Genomic DNA, 6,432 nt, shown 5'->3' with positions numbered 1-6,432 from the left:
TTTCTCCCCTGAGGGCCCTGACCTCCCAGCCTCAGCTGCCCCTCCCTCCCTGACCACCCAAGAGCCTGGGGCTGTGCCACAGCCTCCCCTGCTTTTCCTTCCTCATATCCCCTCCCTCTAGCAATCTGGTGCCCACTGTCCCCTAAATCCTTACCTACCTGGTCCGGCTCCTCCATCTGGTCCCCAGCACTTGGGTTTAGCAGAGCTGTGTTCAGAATCTGCTCTCTCTGCTCCGTCCAGCTTCTCTCCTCTTCCCACATGTCAGGGCAGGTTGGGAGGGTGTAAATACAGCTGTGCTGTGGACCCTGGAAAGACTTTGGTCCAAATGGGATGATTACAGGTGCATAGGTCCCTGGGGCCAGATGGTTTTGGAACTTAGAAAGATAATATGGCACAAATATGATATACTGTGCAACAGCGCCAGGGGGCCTGGGGCAGTATCCCCAAAACAATACGCTGGCTCAGGTTCCTGTGGTGAAACAGAGTATCTCCCACCTAGGGAGCAAGACAGTTAACAACGACTCGCTTTCACATCAGGTTTTGCAGCCAAATGACTTTGCCTAAAATTTATGGACAAACTGGTTTTCAGAGCCTGTTGGATTTTGGAATTGTGGAAAGGGGATGATGGCTTTAGCCAACTAATTAGTCCAAGTCAAAGGTCTGAGAAAGTTCCAGGGGTTGTGGGAGGATTCCTGAGGTTGGACCCATACCAGCCTCAAAGGAGGGGGTCACTCCCTGGCCTGTCCCCGAGCCTGGCCTGGGGGCAATTTCCGAGTACCTGTGTCCTTGAGACTCAATATCTCTGTGGGGCAAAGGAGAGGGGCTGGGGTGGCCCTGGGAGGCTAAGTAGGGGTGACTTACCCCAGGGTGCTTAACCCTGGGCCTCACCTCTCACCCCAGCTCTTCTCAACTCCTCTGAGCCTGCAGGGTGACTTAGGACTCTCTGCAGAGCCTGGGGCCATGCCTTGTCTTGTAGCCAGTTCTTCATGCTGGAAATGTCCTGCCAGGGGACAATTATTGTTTAAACAAATTCCCCTATCGTGGACATTTCCATCTCATGGCCTGGTTCAGGGGAAACCAAAACTGAAACCCATCAGACCCCAGGCTGAGGCGGTGACTGGTTTCACTCCACATGGGGACCATTTCTCAGGTGCTCCAGGCCTGCCAGGCTCCCCCCAGGCCCCTGCACCTTCAAGCTCACTTTGATCTAGTTCAACAAATTCTAAACTTCAGGATTTTCAAAGACAATTGCCCTCTCCTATTAGGAATATTCTGAAATGGAGAAGTCCTAGAGCAGCTTGGTGAGCTTGAGTTGCCAACCCAGTGGGTGGGAAAAGGCAGGCAAGTTGTTTTCCCTTGCCAGGGAGGCCAGAATGAGAGCAGGAAGAAAGAATCAGCTGCAGCAGGAGGGAGTTAGGTCAGACCTCAGGAAGAACTTCCAGGTCATAATGATAGAAAGTACGGGTGCAGGACTTTCTATGATTCTTTCCTCTAGGACTACCTGCCTCTTTCTCTCCCCCCGAAGCCATCTGTCCATCGGTGCTGAGATGGTGTCTCCTTTTCTCTGGGGAGGCCCAAGTGTGCAGGACTGGTGGATTAGAATATCCCCCCCTGGGGGCCCCACCAGTGTCAATCAGGTCAACTTCCTTAAAGATTTCAGAATAAGACCCAACACCAAATCCCAGCATCCTTAGAAAGAACTCGGCCCAGCCCCTCATGTCACTGATGGGGAAACCAATGCTCAGAGAGGCTGGGCAACTCCCCCAGGTCACACAGCCTTAGCACCGAGGCCCTGGCCTCCTGCTTTCAGCCCTGTGCCCCCCCTCCCAGTCAGAAAACAGCTCTGAGGAGTGGGAATGGGACGGCTTGATGAAGAGCAGTTTGGAATTTGGGCCCTCGCAGCTGGCCCACGCTGGGGCCCTGCTATGTGATTCCTTGAGGTCACCTGTGGTCACTCTTCTCCCACAGAGGCAGCTCTGTAGTTCCTTTGTCTCCAGGGCAGGGGACAACAACTGATGTTTCTGGAGGTGTGTGTGAGTGTGTCTGTGTGTATGTCTGTGTCTGAGGAGCTCTGTGTGGGTGCGTCTCTGTGTGTGTACATATGTTTCTCTGTGAATGTGTATCTGAATGTGTCTCTATGTCTGTGGCGGGGGTGTGTCTGTGTGTGTGAGTCTGTGTCTCTGTGTGTCTGTTACCATGATAAGTCAAGTCAGCCATGAGTCAGCATGAGGGAGAAGATGTGTCCCAGCTGGACCAGGCTGGGGGTCACAGGTGAGGGCTGGGTGGCTGACCACTCTGAGGCTGGAGGCCTGGAGGCCTGGGAGGGCCCAGGACGGCTGCCCAGAAGACCTAGGCCTCAGGCTGAGACCTTCAAACTGGACGAGTCCACAAACTCAGCCATCTGCCAGCCAACAGTGTTTCTTTTTTTAACCCCTGAAAAATATAGCCTACCCAGGCTTCTGCGACACAGCTGGTGGGGGGTGGGATAATTATGGCCAGAGTGCAGGCAATGCTGAGGGCCAGGGGGTGGGGAGAGCGGCTGGGCTCCTTTTGGCTCTCAATAAACCATGGCCCCTTTATGTTCAGTTCCATTCATTCATTCATTCAACAAAAGGCTATTCAACAAAAGGATATTGAGGACTATATTCTGTGTTAAAAACTGCAGTGGCTCCCACTTCTGGGCACCTAAACACAGGACTGGGTGCCCTGCATCCATTATTTCATTCCCTCTTCATGATGGCTTTGCCAGTAGGGCCCAGGCTCTGGCCCTTATGGACCCTTGGTAGGAATCAGACAAAGACCCCCATCTTTTAGGCAGACTCATCCTCAAGACAGGATGTGTCCTGTGTCAAGCCCAAGGCAGGCTGAACTTGAACCTCCCAGCACCCCTAACTGGGTGGCTTCTTGCACAGCAACCCGGCAGCCCTGCTCTGAGGTCAGCATCATGGTCCTTGTTGTACAGGTAGGAAACTGAGGGACCCTGGGCAGGAGGACCCAGGTATGCTCGGGGTTTGGTTGGAACCCGGGCAGGCTGTTCCCAAGGCCACGGCCTCTCCAGGAGTGACTTGAGTTTCCTGTAAGCCCAGAGCAGTGCACACGTGGTTGGGCAGAGCCGGCAGACAGCAGGAGCTTTGGTGGCCTTAGCTCATTCATGCCCCTTTAAAATGCGTCTGGCCGAGGTGCGCATGGCCATGGGTGCACACTTCAAGGGCAGGGTGCTCTCTTCAAGGGCAGGGTGCTGTGCTGCCCTCTGTGTATTCCTGGGACTAGGAATGCAGCAGGATCTCGGTCAGTGCTGGTTGCATCAAAAAAAAAAAAAAAAAAAGGGCTTCCCTGGTGGCGCAGCGGTTGGGAGTCCGCCTGCCGGTGCAGGGGACGCGGGTTTGTACCCCGGTCCGGGAGGATCCCACATGCCGCGGAGCGGCTGGGCCCGTGAGCCATGGCCGCTGAGCCTGCGCGTCCGGAGCCTGTGCTCTGCAGCGGGAGAGGCCACAACAGTGAGAGGCCCGCGTATGCAAAAAACAAAAAACAAAAAACAACAACAACAACAAAAAGGCATGAATGAATGCATGATCACCGCCCTCCCACCAGAGACTTCAGTCTGACTGGGTAAATGAGACATGTATTTGGGGCTATCACATGAGACAGTTACAAAGAGAGTTCATGTTTTGCCAACATGTGTTCATTCACCAGTGATTGAGCTTTCACTAGGGCCAGGCATGGTGCCAGGCCCTGGATGAACCATGGTGAACAAGATATGGTTCTGTCCTGGCAGTGTCTGGAATTCTGGAGGAGGGAGTGCCTGAGTGGGTCTTTGGGAAGGTGCTGGGGCATTGGATGAGGAGCAGGGAGGGAGAAAGGGCAGAGTAGGGGAGGGTCAGACCCTGCTATTCCCAGGCCCTCCCAGACATTCCCCTGATCTAGAAGAAGAAATTATCTGTGGAAATGAGGGGTTGGGCTGTGGGGGGCATGAATCCCCCCAGGCCTGGGCACAGTGGAGCTCACATGGCACTCTGCAGGTCAGCCAGGATGACTGAGGTACTGACGTGGAGGAGGGAGGCCGCTGGTCAGCCACTCTCCCCCCCCAGCTCTCTGGCCCTGTGCTGAGCACCCTCCCTGGGACAAGGACAGTCACTTGTCACAGCTCTAACTGAAGACACTTCTGCAGTCTGGGATGGGATGCTCTTGCAATCCTAAGAGGGCTGCAAGTCTCCCTCCCTCTCTTCCTCTCTAAAACCAGCCCTCTCCTGGGATTTTTCACAGCCCCCCTGGGGAGGAGGAGAGCTGGGGCTCCAGCTTCTCCCTGGCTAAGGGATTTTTCCCCAGGCTCGCTCCTGTCTGCCAGCCAGGCCACCTGTTAAACTTTGTAGACCAGTGCTGGAGGGAGACCAGTGGGCTGTGGGCCATGGAGTGGGAGTTCCCCAAGCCTGGTGGAGTTCTGGGGTGGAAGGGACTTCAGTGGGAAGGGGCTCCTGAAGGCTGTGTGACCAGGGGCAAATGGAATCCCCTCCTCCTCCCGTCCTGTGTCATATGCTCAAACCAGGAGCAGTGGGGTGTGCAAATGAACATGCCACATGGGGGCACACGCCACGTGCGTGGTGCAGATGTGTGATAAGCTGGCCTAAGGTGGGGGTCTTAGTGATGCTCAGGGAAGATGGGGGTGGGGGTGGGGAGGAGTGTGACCCCTTGGCATCACTGTATTTGCTGTACTTCTCAGGGAGTGTGTCGGGATGCTATGTTCCTTGGCCCTCGACCTTTGGGGTCAGGAGGGGTCCCTGCCAAGTCCTCTGAGTCGAGGAGCAGACATCCGCCCCGGGGGAGGGGGGAAAAGGGGGCTTCCAGGAGAGGACGCCGGTGGGGCGTGGTGAGAGGGGGAGCAGAAGGCGGGGCTGGTGCGGAGGGGTGGCGGGGAGCTGGGCAAGCCCCAGCCTTCCGGCGGTGGAGGTGTGGGGTCGGTGGTGTGGGCTCCCAGGTGCTCTCTTTTTAAAAGGCCGGCGGAAGCCGCGCGCTCGGCCGCACCTGCAGAGCAAACTTGGCGGGCAGGGCTTGCGCCTTCCCGAGTGTGGCGGCAGCAGAGTGGGCGCCGGGCTGAGCGGCTGCGGTCCCCTCGCCCCCTCGTGCTCCCGGCGCCCGCCCCCTCCCGCAGCCTCCCCTCTCGGCGTCTTCCTCGCTTGCTCGCTCGCTCGCTCTCCAGCGCGCTCTCAAGCTCGCTCTCCTTTTTTCCTGCTGCCGTGCGGCTGCCGCGGCGCCCCCGGGCGCCCGCATCTCAGCCGGCTGAGCTCGCTGCTCGGCTCACGTTCCACTCCCTTCCTAGCCCGGAGCCCTCTTCCCTGCGCCCCCGGCGCGGGCGGGTGCGCCACCGAGTCCTCGCCGGCGCGCGGTGAGTTGTGGCCCGCGGGGAACGGGCAGAGGGGACCGTGCCCTCCGGCCTCTGGGGCGCGAGCTGCGGCGGGGACTCCAGGGCTCGGGGAGGTGGCCTCTGACGAGCTCCCGGGCTCGGGGCTGCCCAGAGGGCCGGCGGACCGGAGCTTTCGGGGCTGGAGGGCGCGGGACCCGGGCTAGAGGGTCTCCCCTCGGGGCTGGGGCCGGCTGTCCCACCGCCCCGAGACAGGCAGTAGGGCATTGGCTCTTTCGCGGGCCTGGGGGAAAGTGTCTCTGTGCCTGGGGTTGTTTCGGGTTCCCCCGACTGGGGGGTCGAGCCCGCGCTCAGGTGGGGGCGGCGGCATCAGAGCGCCCCCTCTGCGGAGAGACAGGGCGGGCGGGGGCGCGGGCCGTTCTTTGCCCCGGTTCCCCACGGTCTCCCGGCGGGAGAGCAGCGTCAGCCTCGCGCGCCTCTGCTCCTTGACCCACACCAGCCCCGCGTCCCGCTCCCGTGGCCGCCCCAGCGTCGCTTTCGTCTCCGACCGACCCCGGCGCCGGAGGCTTGCTCTCGGCGGAGGCGGGATGGGACGGCACCCCAGGGTCTGGGGTCTCCCCGCGGCCCCGGGACTTCACGGTCAGGTGCTTCTCGGATATTCGGGACCGACCCTCTCCGGGACCCTGATGAACCTTTGCTTCTACGCGGCCGCGGGGCGGGCAGCCGGGCCGTGTCCGTGTGTCCGTGTGGGTGTGTGTGTGTGTGTGTGTTTTCGGGGGGTCCCTCCGGGGTCGGCTTTCCCGGGCGCTCAGGAGCTGAAAGCGCCCCCTCCCCGCGCGGGGGCGGGGCTGGGAGGGGGAGGCCCCGACTGCGAGAGGCGCCCCCGCACCGGGGCGGTCTGAGGCTGTTTGTGCTGAAATGGGGCGGCAGTGGCGGCGGCAGGGAGTCCTGAGACCCGAACCCAAGAGCGACCCCTCCCACAGGCCGCGAGTGACACCCCCGCCTTCAGACTTTCGGTCCTTTTTGGAGGAGGCTCCTTGTCTCTTTCCCTACTCCGGTAACCCTCCCTGTCCCTG

Source organism: Neophocaena asiaeorientalis, unplaced genomic scaffold, assembly GCF_003031525.2.
Source record: "Neophocaena asiaeorientalis asiaeorientalis breed wild unplaced genomic scaffold, Neophocaena_asiaeorientalis_V1.1 scaffold46, whole genome shotgun sequence".
NCBI lineage: Eukaryota > Metazoa > Chordata > Mammalia > Artiodactyla > Phocoenidae > Neophocaena > Neophocaena asiaeorientalis.
This window is presented reverse-complemented; position numbering follows the sequence as displayed.